The sequence below is a fragment of the Dasypus novemcinctus genome, chromosome 6 (assembly GCF_030445035.2).
Source record: "Dasypus novemcinctus isolate mDasNov1 chromosome 6, mDasNov1.1.hap2, whole genome shotgun sequence".
Taxonomy (NCBI): domain Eukaryota; kingdom Metazoa; phylum Chordata; class Mammalia; order Cingulata; family Dasypodidae; genus Dasypus; species Dasypus novemcinctus.
The window spans coordinates 123,863,287-123,887,086 of NC_080678.1; the positions used below are offsets into that span (position 1 = coordinate 123,863,287).

Here is a 23,800-nt window from a genome sequence, read left to right on the forward strand (position 1 = left end):
CAAATACCAGCTGATGATGCAACTAGAAAATGACCTTGAATTAAAGGTTCAACGTGGACCAGCAGAATATCCCTGTCTACATATAATAACAGGAGTTTAAAATGCTGTTTGACCTAATGTAAGGGGGAAATGGAAAGGAGAAATGAGTTTATATGGCTATGAGTCTCTAAAAAAGAGTCTGGAGGTTGTCAGAAGGATTGCCCTTATGCACACCTGAGCAGAGTCTCAGAGACAGATAAAGTAGATACAACCCCAGGTATTGGTTCTTTTGAGGGCTAAAGAGACCCACGGGTTCTATGGTCATGGCAGATGGGGTTCACTGCCATGTCAGTTGGCCCTTCTTTGGAGCTGTTGTTTCTGCATGGTGGAACTGTGCGGCGGCTTGCTCGGTCGGTAGAGGTGGGGTCTGGCTGCGGACGAGGGGTTGGTCCAGCTCAGGACGAGGGGTCGGTCCCGCTTGGGATGAGGGATCGGTCCCGCTTGGGACGAGGGGTCGGTCCGGCAGCAGACGAGGGGTCGGTCTCACAGGGGTTGCGCGGTTCGGCTGACGGGGTCGCCCAGCGAAGCTGGCGACGAAGGGGTTGCCCGGAGAAGCAGGCGACGAAGGGGTTGCCCGGAGAAGCAGGCGATGAACTGGGGACAAGGGAGGCCAGGCCCTTGTCGGGGGCTCTCAGGACTGGAGGGCGCACGGCAGAAGAACTACCGCGGAGACAAGGTAAACACGCAAGTCCAACTTTATTGAGGGAGAGGCAACAGTTTTATAGGGGCTGGGGAAGGCTGATTGGTCGAAGCCACGCCCTGTTCTGATTGGTTGCCGGTGAAAGGTCAGTGGGCGGTACTGGACGGGGGAGGGGTGGTGGTTAGGGATTGGCTGTCGCTGTTGCTGGGGGAAGGGGCAGGGTTTAGGGATTGGTGGCTGCTGTTGCTGGGGTGGAGGGCAGACTTGAGTTTCCCGCCCACGCCTGGCTGTTGCTGCTGTTGGGGGGAGGGAAAAGGGCAGACTGGATTTTTCCGCCCACGCCTGGCTGTTGCTGCTGTCGGGGGAGGGGAAAAGGGCAGACTGGAATTTTCCGCCCTGCGCCTGCGCAGGGAGAAGGAAGAAGAAGGGTGCCGCCCCACAGGCATCGTGTGGCGCCATCCGGGAGGAGGGGCGGTCGCAGAAGCATGGCTGCCGAGAAGGGGAGACCCGAGGGCTCTCTGCGCCCATGCCGAGCCTCCTTCAGGGGTGGCGGTGAGTCCGACCAGCCACCCTATTATGGGGGCAGCGGCTTGGCCTGCCGCGGCTGTTCCCCCGCCAGGCCAGCAAACCACACTTCAGCCCGAGGGGTGACTGCATTTCCCCCTTCTTTTCAAATAAGGACCAGGATGGCAGCAGCAACAAGTAGCTGAGGCCCAAGAGGCAGTAAGCAATGAGGGAAGCGGGGCTGAAGAGGGAGGTGAGTATGACGGGGATATAAATGTACAATTTAGGGGGCGGTATCTTGCCGTTGCAAGCAAGGGTGGCCAATGTCCAATTCTTGTTGATCTCGGCGGCTATAAGGTCCATCTGTTGTTAAAAGTCCAGGATGACAGCGCGTTGCAGGTAGTTGATCTCTCCTTGGCAGCGAAGACATTGTAGGAGAGGATTACTTTTTCCTGCCAGAGGCTTACTGTCCAATTAAAAGGCTGATGGCTGGGGTTGGTGAGTGCAATGGGGAGTGTGAGGAAAAGAAGGGTGATGGTTTTGGACAAGAGGAGGCTTGGTGAAGTCATTATGGGAGGAAGATAAGGAGTAAAGCATAAAAGAGGATAATAAACAGAAAGGCGATGGAGAGTAGAATTCTTTGGCCGAGGTTCCAATCTTCTGGGGCGGTAGCGGCTAGACAGATGGCGGAAAATATTATCAAGAAAGCAAAGGTTATGAGGAAGAAATAAAGTATTAAAGGCTGTGGGGGAAGTGAGAAGATCATTTAGAGGATAGGGTTGAGAATGGTATGTTTAAGACAGAAGCTTTGTGGTTTGTAGGAGACTGCTTTATAAAAAAAAGAGAATGAGGGCAGTAAATGTAGTAACGATAGATAGGAAGATGACAGTGAGGAGGAGTCTTTGTTTAAGGTTCCAATCGTCCGGCGCAACAGTGGCTAGGCCGATAGCGAGGGGTGTTGCTAAATAGACAATGGCTGCAAAGACAAAATCATCTTCTGTTTCCTTAAGAATAACTTTTCTTTAAATACTTAGTAGCATGCAATATTAGAAACCGTTTCCTAAAAGCAAGTTGGCAGGGGAGCTTGGTTGCTGTTAATCTTTCCTGTTATAAAATTACCTTTTATTATTATTATCATCAATTCAGTCTTATATATATATATTTAAGAATGACCTTTTGGAATTAGCCATTTAATACCTTAATGTAAACTATTGAAGATAAATTTTATCTTTACAGAACACATTCCCTTACGTAAAGTTATCACAATACCTTTTACACTTGCCGCATGCAAATTAAATTTCAAGAGTTTATGAAAAATTAGCCATCTTACTTTAGGACAAAATACGTCTTTTTGCAAAACTTATTACATTTCCGTTAGCATTTTTACAAACTTTTAACCTTTTTAATATTCATATAAGTTTTACATTCTTTATATTATCCTGTGAAGAAAAATAAGTTATTCATTTTAATCTAGGCAAGAACAACTTTTTATGAAGATGTACAGTTAATTTTGTTAATTAAGACTTACAATTTTTTTTTATTGTAGATATCTTATTAACATTTAAACTTATGTATTAATATAATAAACAAGTATTAATATAAGCGCTTATTTAATTTTTGGCCATTTGAATAGAGCTCTTTTAAAGATTTCTAGTAATTTATATTTACCATCCGGAGGTATCACAATATATGTTGACATTGAACAAACAGACAGACAAACACAGAACAATTACAACACATTAACAGAAATATATAATTTATTTACAGTTGACTCATAATTCTTACTTTCTTGGTATAGCTGCTTTTAAATCCTTTTTTATATAGCATATCATAGATTATACCCTTCAAGATTTCTTCTGGACTTCATGTTGCCTGTAATAAGCCAGGAGGGAATCTTTTACCTTCCTGCTCCACAGCAAAAGTGACCCTATCTATAAGGCGAGTATAGGTGTCCGGGTCCCAAAGCTGACATGTGGTAAGCCACAGATTAAAGGGGAGAAGAAGGTCCCAATATACTTGAAACTGTTTGAAAGAGATCTTACACCGGTGAGTGTCTAGGAGACCGGCGAGGGCCCGAACTTGTGGGGCTTGCTTAGCAGATAGGATGTTACCCATTGCTAATGGCCTTTTGGAGCCGATAAGAAAAGGGGCCCTTACCTTGAGAGCGCGGCGATGGGAGCCGAGGTGCGCGGTGAGATGAGGGGTCGGAGCTGATGGGACTCCGACGGTGGTCGCGGGCCAAAAGAAGGCCCCGATGAGGGGAGGGCGGAACGACGAGCAGTGGAGCAAGGCAAAGGGGAGCAAGCGTGGAGGGGAGGAGGCAGAGGTGAAGGCAGGGGTGGAGGTGCTCAGGCACGCGCTCCTGAGAGTTTTATTGGCGCCTCTTAATCATAGCGGGTCGGTATAAGCCCCCGACATGGAAGGAGAAAGCCATCCAGCGATTCTCCCAGACCGCCATGGATCATATGAGGTCACCAAGGTTCAGGAGCAGCAATGCAGAGCGAAAAGATAGGGGTGAGAAGAGAGGAGGGTGTAGGGCTGTGGTAGGGTTGCTTCAGACGTGCAAGCGCGCGCTCCCGAGAAATCCAAGGCTCCTCTTAATCATAGCAGGTCGGTATAAGCCCCCGACATGGAAGGAGAAAGCCATCTAGCAATTCTCCCAGACCGCCGTGGATCGTATGAGGTAGCCAAGGCTCAGGTAGCAGCAATGTTGCATGAGAGAAGTCCCAAGGTGAGAAGAGAGGGGGGGGGCTGCCAGGTTATGGAGTGAGACTGTGGTGGAGTTGCCTTGCCCCACGTTGTGCTGTGGTGGGGTTGCTTTTCCCCACGTTGGGCGCCAACTGCGGCCGCTTGCTCGGTTGGTAGAGGTGGGGTCTGGCTGCGGACGAGGGGTCGGTCCAGCTCAGGACGAGGGGTCGGTCCCGCTCAGGACGAGGGATCGGTCCCGCTTGGGACGAGGGGTCGGTCCGGCAGCAGACGAGGGGTCGGTCTCACAGGGGTTGCGCGGTTCGGCTGACGGGGTCGCCCAGCGAAGCTGGCGACGAAGGGGTCGCCCGGAGAAGCAGGCGACGAAGGGGTCGCCCGGAGAAGCAGGCGACGAACTGGGGACAAGGGAGGCCAGGCCCTTGTCGGGGGCTCTCAGGACTGGAGGGCGCACGGCAGAAGAACTGGACTCAGATGAGATCTCTTTTCACAAGACTTTCATGCTACTTTACTGGAATCGTAGTTGGTGCTGGGGTTTAAGATATATCTAGGGGATTTGAATCTCTGGACTAACAATATCATAGCCACGCCCTGAACCTCAACAGACTTCAACTCCTACAGTCTGATTTATTGGACTTACCCCACTCAGCTAACATGGAGTTGAAGAATGTCAACCACCACACCATGGAGCCTAGAGTGCCTACAACTGAAAGCAGTAGGATTGCATCCAGTATCCATGTGGAATCTAAGCCCCCCTCTTGACATAGAAGTGCAATGGACACAACGAATCCAGTGTCCACAGAGAAAATGTGGCATTGGTGTGGGAAAAGTGGCCATGGTGGCTGCTGGGTGCGGGGAATGGGAGGAAGAGATGAGATGTGGAGGCGTTTTCGGGACTTGGAGTTGTCCTGGGTGGTGCTTCATGGACAATTACGGGACATTGTAGATCCCCCCAGGGCCCACTGGATGGAACGTGGGAGAGTATGGGCTATGATGTGGACCATTGACCATGAGGTGCAGCAATGCCCAGAGATGTACTTACCAGGTGCAATGGATGTGTCACGATGATGGGAGAGAGTGTTGCTGTGGGGGGGGCGTGGGGGGTGGGGGCGGTGGGGTTGAATGGGACTTCATATTTTTTGAATGTAATATTTTTTAAAAAATGAATAAAAAAAAAGAGGTGGGTGAGAATTGTGGTTAATGGTACAGATGCAAGAGTGTCCTTTGTTAGCTGGAACAAATGTATATCACTACATTTGTTGGTGTTGGGAATGTGAAGAGACATGGGAAAAATACAGCTGGACTGACCTATGGACTCTGGTTAGTAGTCATAATATAATATTCTTGCATCTGTGCAAAAGATGTACTCTGTTGATACTAAGGCAGTGTGGAAGGTGTGAGCTAAATGTGTACTATGGACATAACAGTAATCAGATGATATTATTTTATCTATAGTAAATGACATACCACATTGTGGTGAGTTGATGGAGGGGTGTTGTTTGGGAATTCTGCACTAGTGCATGGTTGTTTTATAAGTTTACAACTTCTGTCATGAAAAAAATATATTTAAAAAATAATAGGACAGGTTGGGGGGAAAACACACCAAATATAAGATCTATGATTAGTAGTAAGATTTTTTTTTCTTTATTTTCTTTTAAATGTTACATTAAAAAAATATGAGGTCCCCATATACCCCCCAACCCCCCTACCCCATTCCTCCCACAACAACAACCTCTTCCATCATCGTGGCACATTCACTGCACCTGGTGAATACATTTTGGAACACTGCTGCACCACATGGACAGTGGTCTACATTGTAGTCTACACTCTCCTTCAGTCCATGGCAGGACACACAATGTCCAGCATCTGTCCCTGCAGCACCACCCAGGACAACTCCAAATCCTGAAAATGTGCCCACATCATGTCTCTTCTTCCCTCTCCCTCCCATCAGCAGCTGCCATGGCCAGTAGTAAGGTTTTGATAGTGTTCTTTCTTTTTTTTTTTTTTTTATTATTTATTTATTTTTTAAAAATTACATTAAAAAAATATGAGGTCCCATTCAACCCCCTCGCCCCCACCCCCCACTCCCCCCACCGCAACACTCTCTCCCATCATCGTGACACATCCATTGCACCTGGTTAAGTACATCTCTGAGCATCACTGCACCCCTAGTCAATGGTCCACATCATAGCCCACACTCTCCCATGTTCCATCCAGTGGGCCCTGGGGGGATCTACAATGTCCCGTAATTGTCCGTGAAGCACCACCCAGGACATCTCCTCATCCCGAAAACGCCTCCACATCTCATCTCTTCCTCCCATTCCCCAAACCCAGCAGCCACCATGGCTTCCCTTCCCACACCCATTCCACATTTTCTCTGTGGACATTGGATTGGTTGTGTCCATTGCACATCTGTGTCAAGTGGGGGCTTAGATTCCACATGGATACTGGATGCACTCCTCCTGCTTTCAGTTGTAGACACTCTAGGCTCCATGATGTGGTGGTTGACCTTCTTCAACTCGATGTTAGCTGAGTAGGGTAAGTCCAATAAATCAAAGTGTAGGAGCTGAAGTCTGTTGAGGCTCTGGGCCTGGGTGTCATATTATCAGTCCAGAGATTCAAAACCCCTAAATATATCTAAAACCCCAGCACCAACTACAATTCCATTAAAGTAGCATGCAAGTCTTGTGAAAAGAGATCCCCTCTGAGTCCAATTCCATCACTCAGAAACACCAGCTCCAAAGAAGGGACATCTGCCATGGCAGTGAACCCCATCTGCCATGACCATAGAACCCGTGGGTCTCTTTAGCCCTCAAAAGAACCAATACCTGGGGTTGTATCTACTTTATCTGTCTCTCAGACTCTGCTCAGTTCTGCATAAGGGCATTCCTTCTGACAACCTCCAGACTCTTTTTTAGAGACTCATAGCCTTATATTCTCATTTCTCCTTTCCATTTCCCCCTTACATTAGGTCAAACAGCATTTTGAAGTCATGTTTTTATATGTAGACAGGGATATTCTGCTGATCCGTGTTGAACCTTTAATTCAAGGTCCTTTTCTAGTTGCCTCTTCAGCTGATATGTGGTAGTGATCCCTCGGTGCCAGGGAGGCTCATCCCTGGGTGTCATGTCCCACGCTGGGGGGAATGCACTGCATCTACATGCTGAGTTTGGCTGGATAGTGTTCTTTCATAGTTTGTAACAAACATCTCATGACAATGCAAGATGTTGGTGGAGAGTTGATTTTTGGGATCACTGTATGATGTTATGCATGTTTGCTTTGTATGTTCACAACTTTTGCTATACACTTAGTTGTTTATGTATCTTCGTATATAAATGATAAAGGTAATAATTGGATTGGTTAGGGGAAAACTACTTTGTTTTGTAGTAATATTTGACTCTGCTCTTTAATCATTAGTTAAAAAGGTTTAAAAGTGGTGCAGGTTTATTGATGCTAGGGTGAGATGTTATATATGTTTGTTTGATGTTATATATGTTTGTTTTGTAAGTTCACAACTATTATACATTTATTGTTTATGTATGAGTGATATATTTCAATAAATTTTTAAAAATCATTAGCATTTCTATATATTATTGATATGTAATCTGAGATTGAAATCAGAAAAATAATTGTATTATAACAGTGACTAAACCAATAAAATATTTAGGAATGCATTAAATCTAGCACAAAAATGGACCTGTATTCAGAAAACTATAGAACATTGCCAAAAGAAACAGAAGCCTTAAATGAACGGGAGGACATTTCATGTTCATAGATTGGAGGAATAAATATCATTAAGAGGTCAGTTCTCCACAAAATTATTTATAGATTCAGTACAATCTCAGTAAAAATTCCAACATCCTTTTTTTTTTCAGGAATCAAGCCATTTATCAGATTTATTTGGAGGGAAAGAGACCCTGAATAGTCAAAAATGTTTTATGAAGGAAAAATGAATTTGGAATACTCTTACTTCCTCACTTTAAAGCATATTACTCAGCTAAGGGGTAAAAGAAGCATGGTACTGAAACGAAGACAGAATGACCCAAGGAACCAAATTGATTGCTCAGAAATAGACCCTCACATCTACAGTCAAGTGATTTTTGACAGGGTTGTTAAGCCCAACCAGCTGGGCCAGAACTGTGTCTACAACAAGTGATGCTGAGAGAACATGGTATCTATATTCAAAAGGAAGAATGAGGAACCCTATCTCACACATTCAAAAATAATTAACTCTAGATGGATCAATAACCTAAATATAAAATCAACAACCATAAAATCCCCAGAAGAAAATGTAGGAAAATATCTTAAAGATATTGTGGTAAGTGGTAGCTTCATAAACCTTGCACCAAAAGCATAAGCAACAAAAGAATAAAAAAATAGGTAAAGGGGACCTTCTTAAAATTAAATACTTTTGTACCTCAGAAGACTTTGTCAACAGGGTGAAAATTCAGCCAACTCAGTGGGAGAAAATATTTGGCAATCACATATCTGATTAGGTTTTAATATCCAAGATACAAAAACTGATCATACAATTTAACAGTAAAACACAAACTATCTATTAAAAAGTGAGTAAATGATGTGAAAAGGCAATTGTCCAAAGAAGAAATAAAAATGTCAAAAAATCATCTGAAAAAGATTCAGTATACTAGTGATTAGGGAAATGCACATAAAAAATATGAGATATAATTTCACACCTGTTAGACTGGCCCCTATTAAAAATTCAGAAAACTGTAAATATTGGAGAGTATGTGGAGAGATAGGGACCCTTATTCACATTTGGGGTTATGTAGAATGGTACAGCCTCTGTGGAGGAGTGTTTGGCACTTCCTAAGGAAGTTGAATAAAGACTTGCCATGTGACCTAGCAATACCATTACTAGGTATATACCTGGGGAAATAGAGTGCAGTGTCGTGAGCAGACATCTACACACCAATGTTCGTAACAGTGTTATTCACGATTGCCAAAAGTTTGAAAAAATCCAGGTGTGCATTAACTGATGAATGGATATCCAGATTTTGGTATAAACACATGATGGAATATTATGCAGCTATAGGAAAACTCAAGTCATGAAACACATGACCATATAGAAGAACCTGGAGTACATTCTATTCATTGAAGCCAGCAAGACACAAAAGGACAAATATTGTATGATTGTGCTATTATGTACTAAATACATTTTGTAAACTCATGGATTTAATTAGAATATGGGTTAGCAGAAAATGGAATAAGGGTAGAGAATAGAAAGCTGAAGGTTAATATGTGCAGCAGCAGTTAAAAGTTTTTTAAAAAAATCTTTGGTAGTGAATGGCAAAGGTGAGAGCATTTCATCATGTTTATGACTAGCAGAGCTATTACATGGGTATGAGAGCGGCCAAAAGAGAAAATCTAAGGACATTTATATTACTAGCAGAAGTGTTAAAAAATGTTGCATTCATCGCTATAATATAGTGAAATCTCATGTAAAATACAAATAGGCATGATATTGCATATATATCACTGTTTTATAAAATATAAGTACAGATATTCTAGAGAGAAGGAAACGAAAAGAGGTATGTAAGAAGGGGAAGCATAGAGAGTGAGAGATAGTGAATTTTGTTTGATTGGTTGTTTTTGTTTTTTACTTTTTCTGGAATAACAAAAATACCCTAAACCTGATTAAATTGATGAATGCAAAATTATGCATTATACAAAATATCATTGATTGTACACTTAGGATGGACTTCTACTTTAATATATATCAATAAAATTTTAAAAATAATGTGACAATGAAGAAATATGAACATTTCTGATGTTAATGTAACAAAAATGAAACAGGTTGGTGATATGGTGCATGTAGGAAGGCAGTGTTAGTGAAGAGACCACATAGTACTTTCTAGGACATTTTATTATTACTGCCTCTCAGATAAAATAAGAAGCTGATTTATTTGTTTTTGTATGGACAAATTGAAATAATTATAATAAGGTATTATGTATGTTTATAGTTTCTTACTAAGAATTGGAATTCATATCTGAATGAAATTATAGGATTTCACTTTTTGTTAATTTCCTAATTTTAGTGGATTTTTAAAATCTGAATATAGTTTTGCAAATATCACTAGGAAAACCTTGTGAGATATATAAACCTATAGTGATAGGTGTGACAATAAATTTCTTCTATTAAAATATGCAGGTGTATAATATTTGAGGCAGGGGGCCTCTTTCTTTCAGATATGGCTATTCAGGGCTCTCAGCATCATTTGTTTTACAGATTTTTCTTGTGCAGCTGGGGAGGCTTGAAAACCTTGTCAAAACTCAGTTTTTTTGTTTTTTTATGATTCTTAAATTATTCTTTTTTTTATTTTTAAAGAAGCTTTAGATTATATAAATATGCTATGTAAAAATATAGGGGATACCCATATGTCCCACTCCCTAACTTTCCCAGATTAACAGCTTCCTTCATTAGTCGGTACATTTGCAAAATTGATGAACACATATTGAAGCATTGCTCCCAAACATGGACTATAGTTTATATTATAGTTTATACTCTGTCCCACACAATTTTGTAGGTTATGACAAAAGATATAATGGCCTGTGTCTATCATTGCAATGTCAGGCAGGACAATTCCAGTTTTGCAAAAATGCCCCTCTATTGCATCTATACTGCCCTCTCCCTCTCCTCTGAACCTCTTATGACTAGTGCTTCCACATCAATGATAAAGGTTCTTCCATTGCAAGAGTAATAAGTTTATAGTAGAATAATAATGTCTAATTTATTCCATTGTTTATTCCCGAATCCTGAAAATTTTGAAATAGTGATGCCCACTCTGCCTCTAATTGAGAAGGGCCTTAGATCCTATGGGGTAAATTGATGGAACTGTCTCACTTTGCAGTTGCAGACACTCTCTGTTCCTTGGAATGGGTGTTGCCTATCATCTCCTTGTTAGTTGTCCTAGGTCCAAAAAACTTGAGCATAGGTATTGCAACCCTGGTGAGATTCAGGGATCAACTGACACATGGTCAGACCAAATATTTAAATCTTTTGGACATATATTTATGAAATACATACTAATTATAGGTTCAAATAGATGAGACAGAAGGCCTATATGTAGGAAAACTGTACATGAGTCTAACCCATTACACCAGTGAAGCATAAATTCCAAAGTGAGACCCAATGGAAGATTTCCAAATTCCTGAGCTGTGTGCCCTGATTATATCACCAGTATGTCTCTAGAGCCCTCAGGAACCACACTATTTGTGGCACTGTTTTACTGTGGCAGTCAATGAGCTTCTGCTGAGATGTCCGTGAATATAACCTCTGGAATGGCCTCTTAACACTTTGAAATCTCTTAGGCATAAAAACTTATTTGTATTTACCATTTCCCCCTTGTTGTCGAGGTCTTTTTCCAGATGCGTTGCTCTTTGTTGCTTGCTAATAATCCCTTGGTATCAGGAAGGCCCATCCTCAGGAGTCATGTCCTTCACTGGGGTAAGATAGTGCATTTATATGCTGAGTTTGGGCTAGAGATAGACCATAACTGAACAGCAAGAAAGCTTTCAGGAGGTTACTCAGGCAATATATAATGCTAGGCTAATTTCACAAGAAAAGGTTTGTAAGTACAATCATTTATAACAAGTGCCTGGCATTCTGGTCTGTCCTCCTTCACAAGGCACTGCCCTTGTACTTGGGGTATTCTTGGTTTCCAATTAGAGAATGTAGCAGAGCTCTCCAAAATGGGAATTCAATATTCTTTCAGTTATTGTCTGGATCTCCAACTGTGACCATGTGCCATGAACACTTGAACATATTCGTATGCCTTAGAGGCATGCCCCCAATGAACCCATACACATGCATCCTCCTATTATCAACAACACACACTAATCCTCACTTGCCCCAGTTTTGGCCCTTCTGTGATATAAAGACTCCAAAAATGAAGCCAACAAAATAACCAAATAAAATTAAGAAGCAAATGTAATAATGATAGCTTTAAAAAATAAAATACCACAAAATTAAAACTATTTTGAAATATAAAATTTTCATATGTTGTGTCTTCCATCACTGAAAGATCTGTTATCTTGTAGCAAAGTGATGTTTTCTTCTATATAATCCCCCAGTGCCTTATTTCCATTTTATCTTTAAAAAGCTTTAGGTTATAGAAAAGTCATATAGATTATATAGGGGATTCCCATATACCCAACAGTGTCCTCTTTTCCCCCAAGGATGGTACATTTGTTACAATTCATGTACAAATATTGAAACTTTGCTACTAACCATGACCAATGCATCACTTTATGATTAACTAATGCAGGAGGATTATGCCTAGGAAGGCTGACTGAGTACTTTTGATATTCCAAAGAATTCACATGGGAGCCATAAGGCCAGTAGCAGCCATTTTATTTTATTTTTATCTATCTGTCTGTCTGTCTATCTATCTATCTATCTATCTATCTATCTATCTATCTATCTATCTATCTATCTATCTATCTGTCCCCCCTACCCCACCTCCCCCATGGCTTGCTTGCTATCTGCTCTCTGTCCATTTGCTGCATTTTCTTCTGTGTCTGTTTGTCTACCTTTGTTGCATCATCTTGCTGCGCCAGCTCTCCATGGGCACAGGTCATCAGCTCTCCATGGGCACAGGCTGCTTGCTCTCTGCAAGCATGGGGTTTCAGCTCTCCGTGGGTGCAGGCAAGCTTGCCTTCACAAGGAGGCCCAGGGGTGTGAACCCAATCGATTGAGCCACAGCCACCTCCCCAGCCCTGCTATTTTATTTACTCACATGTCCTAATTACAGCCATCAAGCAGCAACTGCACCCATACAGTGGGGAAACAAAACTTATATAGTCTGGACAGCACAAAGAGGGGTGCTAGCTAATACATAGCCTATGGAATGATTAACAGTGAGTACTTACCTATGTGTGTTTCCCAGAACAGTAAATCAAGGGTTCAGGCAACTAAAATCCTTTTGTAGCAGGTTAATTGCACTCTTGGTGCCAGTCTTTCCCCTGTGGAGAGAAAATGGACCATCTGCAAATATGACCCTCCCCCTCCCAGACCTGCAGGCAGTTCAAGAAAAGGACATTCCTTTTATTTACCCTACAATCCACCCCAATGCCTTTTCCACTGTACAATCTGCCTACCAGTCTTCTGTGATAGCTGAGTGTTTAGAGCATTGGAGCACTGTAGCCAAATACCACAACAGCAATAAAGAACAACAGATTAAAAGGCTACTTCCAATTGTTGAGGTATTAATGAGTAGATATTGCACATTTCCTTTTGTTGTTTCAAACAGACAAGGGCAGATTATGCTGATTTAACAGTATACAAACAACATGTTCATTAGTAGACAAAAAGTACCAGGTAGAGGGGCTTTATGAGGAGGTTTCTAATACAATACATTATTCTCTTTCTAAGTTTTTTGTATCCTTTTGTGACATAAAAAATCAGTTTAAGCATGAGAAGAGTTCACATAGACACACATAGAGTTTCAGTGGCAAAAGAAGACTTCAGATTATTAACTGTGGTTTTATAACAATGTTTTGGGTGACTTTTATTTCCCATGGACTAAAGATTCCCAACCAGTGTGACTTCATAGGTCAGTAGGATAGTCAGAATTACCTAATTTTTCCCCCAGCTTGTATAATTTGAGATATGGACAGCAACAAATTATTACATCCTCTTTTGGGCTGTAGGATGGCTGGTACTTTAACTCATAACCTCTGTGCCTGCGTTGGTCCTGCTGTTACCATCTTAACCGGAGCTGCAGCCACAGCCCATAGTGCTGAATTTAAACTCAGTCCATTGCTGTAAGATGGCTTATCATCTTTTAACTGTTTCATTAAAATGCCAATCATTTTTTTAAAGAAAAAATCTAAAAAATCCTGGTCCATAGTCTAAAACTGCATGAGGTGACTTCTACATGGTTTCTTGGTCACTGTCAATTTGGACTGGCCTCCCATATAGGGCACTTACACTTTCTAGGCAACAAATAGTACCTGGCTGGTTTCAAGAGTCCAGATGCAGTGTCTGCAGCAATAAAAGCATACTTTGCCACTTCTGAGAGCAGTGCGGGACTGATTTTGTACTCATTGGACTGAGCACAATGGATACTGTTCACTAGCTTTTGGCAAGTAATTGGCAGCTAGAAGTGCTGCCACAGGGTTCAGTAGCCACAATGTGCATTTTCCTATGGAACCCCTCTGCTGCTTCTTGGATCTCAATGATATGGCTCTGGGTCTTTGTGAGGGCATCTGCCTCAATAGTCCCAGTAGGGGTGTTAGAGGAGTGGGCAGGGACATAATAAAGTTACTTGCTATTGCTGGAAGGCATCCCTGATGTCCTTTCACAGATCTCTCCCCCACAGAGGGCAGCCCATGGTAGTCAATTGTTCCTGTCTCATTTTTAATATTTTCAGTCCACCCATGGATAGGGATGGCAGTTTTCAGAGTGACTGGACATTATTGAGTTAAGCCCATCACTTGCAACAGAGTTTCGTATGCTGCATATAGTTGCTTTCCTAAGGGGCTATATTTTTCTTTGACCCCTTCCCACAAATGTGTCTAAAACCCAACAGGTATTTGTTTATAATGTTGCCTCTGCCATAAATCCCACCCAAAGCCAATATTGGTGCTGGCCACGTTAAATTCACAGGGTAATTAAGATCCATCTGCATACTGCTTGAGCATGTGTTACTGCCAAATTTACAATTTTTTAAAGCAGCCTGCTGGGCTTTTTTTTCTCATTTGCATGTACAGCCTTTCTTGATTGACACATACAGTGATTAATATCTGAGCTAAATGAGGGATGGAGGGTCTTCAATTCCCCAACAGTCCCGGAAAGGCCATTAATTGTTTTTGAGTTTGTGGTGTGGGAAAACAAGAGCAGCAAGGACCTTGCAGCTTTTCCCATTGTTTGACAATTCCGGGCTCTTAAGATAACATTGTTTCTGATGATTCTTTTAATTCTGAAAAAGAATTATTGGTTAATATAATACCACCGATATTACAAAATAAGGTTACAGGCACAAGTTTTTTCCATGTAATCAGATTCTTTGCCAGCAAGCCAGGATAGATGGCTGGGCTTTGAACATAGCCTCCACCATTGGCCTTCTCACATGAAGTTGAATGTAGGCTGGCTTGACTTGCCAAGGCTTCCTTTAGTATCTACTTAGGCAAGTTCTAAAACAAAGTTATAGTGATATAACTGGATATTGATTGCTTGGAACAAACTAGCAATATTTGGGACTGCAGCATACACTACTGGTGTTACTTTAATTTATGGTAATCTACTGTTATGCAACACTCCTGGCAGTCCCCAGTTTCCACTCTCTTCAGCCATAGAGCTGCTTTACTGGAGGTGGGGCAAATTAGATGAATACAAGCCAAAGCATCTACCTTTTGGTTTCCAGGCAGAGAGGTTGTTTCTGTGAAACATACCATTATATAAAAATAATTAAAACTGTGATTAACATTATACATTTATTTAATATTATGCTAAAACATGGTTAAATTTTCAGGAATTTTATACACTTTTTAAATATTCATATGAACATTTTACTCATACAACTTTGATGAACTAAGTTAAACAATCCCTTTTAATTAAACATTTTTCATTCAACATATCAAATGAATTTAACAATCTCATTACTTTTCACTTCTACACATTTATCATGATCACATTAACAGGTATTTTATTTTAGTAGCACAGGAAGAACTACTTTCTTCATGGTATTATGAAAACCTAAGATTCCCAATGGAATCAAGATTATCTTCTCCCTACCACCACTGTAATATGAAGATTAAGATGGTCTCTGACAGGTTTTCCTGTTATGAAGTTATTAGCATCAATTCAGTTTCTGTTTCATGACTTTCTGGAATTAGCCATTTAAATATTTCTGCTTAAACAATACCTCTACAAATTCCTTATAATTTATAACTATTCATAATCACATAGACTATAGTTACTTCATCTTAAGACAAATTTCCCCCTTAACAGAACACATTCCTTTACTTAATGCTGCCTCCTATAATACCATCTACCAGTTTTGTCCCACATACATCCATTCTGCTTTTATGAAAACCAGCCATTTTATCTTAGGGCAAAACACACTCCCTTAAACAAACTTAGCAAATTTTTGTCAACACTTCCACAAATCTTTCACTTCTTTAAGTATCCATACAAGTCTCACATTCCTCATTCCATTTTATGAAGTTGTTCATTCCAACTTAGGCAAAAACAATTTGTTTTAATGAAGAGGTTTGTAGTAACTTTACTAGTCAAACTTACAATTTTCATCATTTTAAATATTAATGCATATAATGCTAATTTACCTTATTACCATCCATCCTCTTGTTACTATAAGCACTTTTTAAATTTTTTGGCCATTTGAATAGAGCTCTTTTAAGAATTTTCATTTACTAATTTAATGTTACCATCTGGAGGTATGAAAATATACCCTGAATAAACAGACAAATGCAAAAAGTTATGACAGCAACAGAAACAGAAATCTTATTAATTTGACTCTTAATTATTACTCCTTTGGTATGACTGTCACCAAACCCTCCATCATTTAATTGATTTTATTACTTTTAAGATCTCTTCTGCAATCTATGCTGCCTGTAATATGCACATTTGCCTTTGGAAGCACTTCCATTAGTAATTAGCAATGAATTAGGGAAACTTAAGCAGTCCAAATGCAGTTAAGTTCTAATTTAGAACTGAAAGTTCCTTGTTAATGTCTTGATAAAAATTCTGATTAAAAAAACGTGACTGAAACAAAAATTGTTAAAGTAACATCCCTTTCAAACTTTTCTCCAGTTTATACAAGTATGAGATTTCAGTTTTGTACTATATTTTTAATTGCAGGCTTACAAAAGCTGCCAGCAGTTTTCTATTTTCTTACTTTCATAGTGTTGTCCAGTTTAAAAGTTACTAAACTTTAACAGCACCATTTTTTTTTTATCAATTTGTCTATACAAGTCCAGTTAGAATTAGCATAGAAAGAAAACCGAGATCATTAATGTTGCTAAGTTTTTCTACTCTTTCAGAAGTTTAATTCTATCAGCCACAACTAGTCCTCAGCCACACCATTCAGGCAGCAGAGGGGTTGCAGAGTTGGTGCCAGAATGTTTTCCTTATCTTAGTTAACTCTTTAGCAGAATGTTTTCTTAAAAGCATGATTTCACTGAAAAGTCCCTTATTTGGCACTTCTGTTTGTAGAGGATATTGTATATGCAATTTAACCTTCCTTTGCACAAGGGGTTAAACATGATTTAAAGATTCTTCTATAGTATCTACATCTGAGTCACAATCTCCTTATTTAGTTCCATAGAGAGACTGGTCACTAAGGCAAAGGTGGAAGTCTACAAATTCCTTTCTAGTTGTAATTCTTCTTTTTTTTTTAACCCAAGAATACCGACAGGCCTTTGCCTGCTCCTGTTCTTGTGCTTCCTTTGATTTCTTAGTTAAATTTTCCTTCTGATCCAACTGCAGCAGTCAGAAATCCCTCGCCAACTCTTAATTTTTCCTCCACTTGCCTAACCTTTGCTTTGCCTACTCAAGGCTTGTTAGTACTATCATGCAAGGCAAGGAGGAAGGGCCACACAATGGCTGTGACCACTGGATATCGCTCTTTCTTAATAAAAGTTCCCTTTTCTCTAACTGTACTAATCCAGTGAGAATGTATGTGGTGTCCCCTAACTCCCTAATGGATCCTCAGTCATCTCACAATGGGCAAGATTGTACCACGAAGTGTACAACCACCCTGGGCTCCCACCCACAGCAGACTCCCTTGTGTACTGTAGGGTCTAACCCTATAGGATATGGAATGACTGACATGCTTTCAACCATATTATGCCCAATTGGAGTCTCTGGAACATCCTGCCAAATATGCCAGTTGTAATGCGGGAGGGCTGAGCCTGGGAAGGCCAACTGAATACTTTTGATATTCCAAAGAATCCACTTGGAAGCCATCAGGCCAGCAGCAGACATTCTATTTTATTTACATGTCCTGATGATGGCCATTGGTCAGTAATCACTCCTGTACAGTGGGGAAATAAAGATTATCTATGCTGGACAGCACAAAAAGAGGGGACTAGCTAATACAAGGCCTAGGGATTAAGTGAGTGCCTACCTATGGGTGTTTCCCAAAACAGTAAATCAAGGATTCTTTTTAGATTAATTGCACTCTTGGTGCCATTATCTTCCCTGCTGAGGGTGAATGGGCCATCTGCCAGTATGGCCTTCCCCCTCCCAGTCCTTCTACAAGCAATTCAAGGAAAGGGCACTCTTATTTATCCTACATTTACATTTTTTTATCTTTCCATTTTTTTTATTTTTTAAAAGACACTTACATTACATAAATGTTACAGAGAATAGGGGATTCCCACCTGCCCCACTCCCCCACTAGGACGTACACCTACCAACTTTAGTACTAATTATAAGTTCACGTAGATGGGCAGAAGAGCCATGTGTTTTTGCATTGTACACTTTTATAGGTTTTGATAAAATTTGAAATGGCCTGTACACATTATTGGAAGATCATGCAGAACAATTCTAATGCCCTAAAAATGCCCTATGTTCCATCTATATTTTTCTTCCCTCCCCCGCCCATCAGAACCACTAAGTTTCATTTTTGAGGAACAAGAATCATAGTTACTTCCAATAATATTGACAACATGACATATTGGTCTGTTTTCTTTTTGTTAACATTTTTTATTTCTAAAATATACTTAGATTGTATAAATGTTACATAAAAAAAAATACTAGGAATTCCTATATGCCCCTCTCCCCATACCTCCCCTTTTCCTAACATTAGCATCTTCTTTTATTATTGTGGTACATTCATTGCAATTGATGAACACATTTTGAAGCATTGCCACCTAGCATGGATTATAGTTTACATTGTAGTTTACACTCTCTACCACTGAGTTCTGTAGGTTATGGTAGTATATATAATGGCCTGTATCTGTCATTGCAGTGTCATTCAGGACAATTCCAAATTCTGAAAGTGCCCACGTGTAACACTTCTTTGTCCCTCTCCTTGCCTTCAGCAACTCCAGTGATCACTATCTCCCATCAATGATATAATTTCTTCCATTGCTAGAATCACAATAAGTCTGTAGTGGAATACCAGTAAGTCCACTCTGTTCCCTATTTTATTCCCCAATCCTGAGGATTCTGGGATGGTGATGCCCACTCCACCTCTAGTTGAGAGGGTGCTTCAATCCCATTTGGCTGATGGATGGAACTCTCCTGCTTGAAGTAGTTGACTCTCTTGGGTTCTAGTGTGGTGATTGCCCATCCTCACCTCCTTGTTACTTTTCTTGGATGAGTCCAATGTATATTAGGGTAGGTGTTGCAACTGTCTGATGCTCACAGCCCAACTGGCACATGGACAGCCCAGAAACTCAAGTCCCTTGGACATACACCTACCAACCAACTCCAGCACCAACTATAGATTCAATAAAAGGGATATTGGTGTGTGTTGTCAGTGATAGAAGATACATGGATGGAAGTTCACCAGAGCATACATACAAGGTATATAAATATATTCAGATGTTCATGGGGCATTGCCACAGTGGGTAGAGATTCACACAACTGAAAGAGTACTGAATTCATTTTATTTTTAATCCCAGTCTTCCTCCAGAGATTCAAACTCTTTGTCCATATACAACCAATATATCTGGTTCCCTGTTTTATCTTCAGGTCTTTGAATATTTCCTGTTACAAAGAATATAAAGTATTTGTTGAATTAATAAAGTACCTTTTTGATTATCCTTCTCAATGGCCTTATCTCTTCATTTTCCAACATCATAAGAGGATTTTAACTTCTTAATTTTCTTGTAAATCAAATCGAGGAGAACAGAATATACCTCTTTGATTAAATGAATTGAAACAAATCTGGTATCTGCTGCCTATGCAATTAGAATTTTCTCCCTGGGATGAATCACTCATTGGATTTATTAAATGTTTTCCCTATACAAAGGGAATACAAAAAGAGGTTACATTTTCCCATAGATAAATAAGCTGAGCAGCACAGAACTTTGGGAGAAGAGCAAAGTGCGGTGTGTCTCTGGAACTTGCCTAAGAATTAAGTAGACCTCAAGGTCACTACTTATGTTTTGATTTCCTTGGAGTTCTCCAAACTATGAGATGTGACCTGGTCTTCCCCATTACCATTTATGAATGCTATCAATTTTCATACATTGATTCTATCAAACTAATATCTTAAAATATTTAAATTTTATTGGTATGTGATTTTTACTTCTCCAGTTATTACGTTCTCTTGCCAATTGAGGCCAGCCTTTTTCAATGAGCTGCAAATAGTGGGTTGTCTTCACCTCCTACTCTGTCAGTTCACTCTGATATGGCTTACACATTCTGCACTTACATACCCTGCCATTGAGAAGCTACTTACATCCATCTCACTGAAACTCCTGAAAGCATCTTCACCTTTCAAGAATCCTCAACAATTTTCCTGATTGCCTCCTTCTATTCTCCATTTGTGTCCTGGTCTTCTAGGTCACAACACTCAGATTTTTTTCTTACCCCAAATTAAATATTTTCAAGCTATTTCTTAAATATTAAATATTGAATCTCATTCATACATAGTACCAGTCCTTTATTTCTCTCTCACTACCTAGGCAATATCTTCCATTCCTTTTACTTGTTTGTCATCTATGGTTACAGACCTTACATATTTCTGTCCAAATATCATGAATGAGTTACATACTTGAAAATATATTCTGCATTTAGATTCTCATTGTTTTATTATCAGTAACTTAGATGGACTTATCACCTTTTTTAAAAATGTTTTTTATTTATTTTTAAAAGACACATAGATCACACAAAATGTTACATTTAAAAATATAGGAGGTTCCCATATGCCCCACTCCCCACACCCTCCACTTTACCCACATCAACAACTTCTCTCCTTACAGTGGTACATTCATTGCAATTGATGGATACAGTTTGGAGCACTACTACACAGCATGGGTTATAGTTTACATTATAGTTTACACTCTCTCCCAGTCCATTCAGTAGGTTATGGCAGGATATATAATGCCCTGCATCTGTCCCTGCAGTATCATTCAGGACAACCCCAAGTCCTGAAAATGCCCTATATCACACCTCCTTTTATCTCTCCCTGCCTTCAGCAACTCCCATGCCCAGTGTCTTCACATCAGTGATCTAATTTATTCCATGGTAGAGTTACAATAATTCTGTAGTGGAATACCAGTAAGTCCACACTAATCCATATATTATTCCTCCATCCTAAGGACCCTGGGGTGGCAATACTCACTCCATCTCTCAATTGAAAGGGGGCTTTGATCCCACACAGCTGGTAGATGGTACTCTCAATCCTGCAGCTGCAGACTCAGTTCCTTAGAGTGGTGGTTGTCCATCCTCACTTCCCTGTCAGCTGACCTTGTTAAGTCCAATGAAATGTAGAGTAGGTGGTGCAACACTGCTGAGGCTCAGTTCCCAGCTGGCATGTGGACAGCCCATTTCAACGATGTTTAATATAAGAAAATCAATGTAATATACCACATAAACAGATTGAAAGAAAAAAATCAGATTGTTATATCTATAGATGCAGAAAAAGTATTAGACAAAATACAGCACCATTTCCTGATAATACTGCAAAAAATAGGAATAGGTGGAGGATTTCTGTTCATGATAGTGGGTATATATGAAAAACCCACAGCTAACATCATATTCAATCATGAAATCTTAAAATCTTTCCCTCTAACTTTGGAAATAGGACAAGAATGCCTGCTATCACCCCTCCTATTTAACATTGTTTTAGAAGTACTTCCTTGAGTTCTGAGTCAAGAAAAAGATATAAAAGGCATCCAAATTGGAAAGGAAGTCTAAATTTCACTATTTGCTGATGACACAATATACATAGAAAGCCCTGAGAAATCAACAACACACCTTCCAGACCTTATAAATGAGTTCAGTAAAGTCACAAGTTATAAGATCAATGTTCAAAAATTAGTAGCATTTCTGTACAATAATGAGCAATCTGAAGAGGAAATCAAGAAAAATATACCATTTACAATAGTAAAAGAAATCAAATACCTAGGAATAAATTTAACTAAAGATGTAAATAACTTATTCACAGAAAACTACTCAACACTATTAAAGGAAATCAAAGAAGACCTAAAAAAAGGGAAGAATATTGCCTGTTCATGAATACAAAGACTAAATATCATTAAGATGTCTATAGTATCCAAACTAATCTACAGATTTAATGCAATCCCAATAAAAATTGGCACAGCATTTTTTATTGAATTGGAAAAACTAACTGAAATTTATTTGCAAGCCCCAAATACCAAAGACATATTGAAAAAGAAAAATGAAATTGGAGGCATCATACTACCTGACTTTAAAACATGTTACAAAGCTATAGTGGTCAAAGCGGCATGGTCTTGGCCCAAGGTTAGACTTAGCAATGGAACTGAATTGAGAGTTCAGATATAGATTCTCACATGTACAGTTATTTGATATTTGATAAGCCCACTCAACTGGGAGAAAATGGCCTCTTCCATCAATGATGCTTGGAGAACTGGATATCCATATGCAACAGAATGGGAGAGGAACACCATCTCACGTTATACAATAATCAACTCAAGACGGATCAGAGATCTAAATATAAGAGCTAAGACCATAAAGACCTTGGAAGACAATGTAGGGAAACACCTACAGGACCTTTTAATAGGAAATGGCTTCATGAACTTCACACCAACAGTACAAGCAGCAAAAGAAAAAATAGGTAAATGAGACCTCCCCCAAATTAAAACTGTTTGCACTTCCAAAGAATTTGTCAAGAAAGTGAATGTACAGCCTACCCAATGGGAGAAAATATTTGGCAACCATATATCTGAAAGAAACCTAATATCCAACATATATAATTAATCCTTTTGGAAAATAAAGACAGCCCATTTAATAATTGGGCAAGAGATTTAAATAGACACTTACCCAAAGAAAAAATACAAATGGATAAAATGCACATGAAAGTATGCTCAACATCACTAGCTATTAGGGAAATACAAATGAAAACTACAATAGATACCATGTTACAGCCGTTAGACTCATAGCAATTAGAAAAACAGGGGACCACAATGTTGGAGAGAATGTGGAGGAATGGGAACCCTCATCCAAAATGCAGTCTATTTCCCAGGTATATTTGAAAGTAGGAGTTGTGGTCCTGTATTTAGTCATAAAGCAAGAGCTCAGTAATGTTCTGTGTCACAAGCAGTGATAAACATGACAGGAAATTATAATAACCTCCTATGTGGGCAGATGTAGAAAATTGTAAGATATTTATTGAAACATATAGTAAATATACTTTCCAGGAATTGTATGCTGAAATATGTATGCTTTGGTTAAATCTGGCAGTAAAGATTACATGAGGTATAAGCTAATGTTTGGGAAGTGGGTTTAATACAATGAAGGTTTCCTTGTGACAGGAGAACCTGTGCATGGGTTTAATTGTAACAAAGTATATGAAGAGAAAGTTTTAACAACAGGTTATCTGATTATTAAATGAGAGGTGACATTCCATGTAGTACCTAAGTTTTGCATGTAACCCTTAAGATATTTGAATTTGGGGTATTGGAAGAAAAAAAATTAAATATAGCTGTGTCTTTTCTGACCTCATAAGTTTGTCACATTACCTCAGCTCTCTGAACCTCTATTTGGAACATTTATTAAATGAGTAAATTAAACTTATCAGCTGCTTACTGTAAAGATTAAGTTATTAAAAATATATAATTCTCCAAATATGTGAATATAATAATTTTGTTCCTGAATTTGAGATACAAATGCCTAAGTTAATCCTCGATCTGATCAACCCCATAGTAGACTGTGTGTGTGTGTGTATATATAATGTATATATACTTTCAATAATATATATTCTTAAATTTGTTAGT

General features: G+C 39.7%; 1 protein-coding gene across 2 annotated transcripts in view; it reads left to right on the top strand.

The window, feature by feature from the left end:
- LOC101421447 (zinc finger protein 135-like) overlaps positions 1 to 23,800 on the top strand; it is an 88,959-nt gene that overhangs the window by 47,712 nt on the left and 17,447 nt on the right. The gene's annotated exons all lie outside the window — the stretch shown is intronic.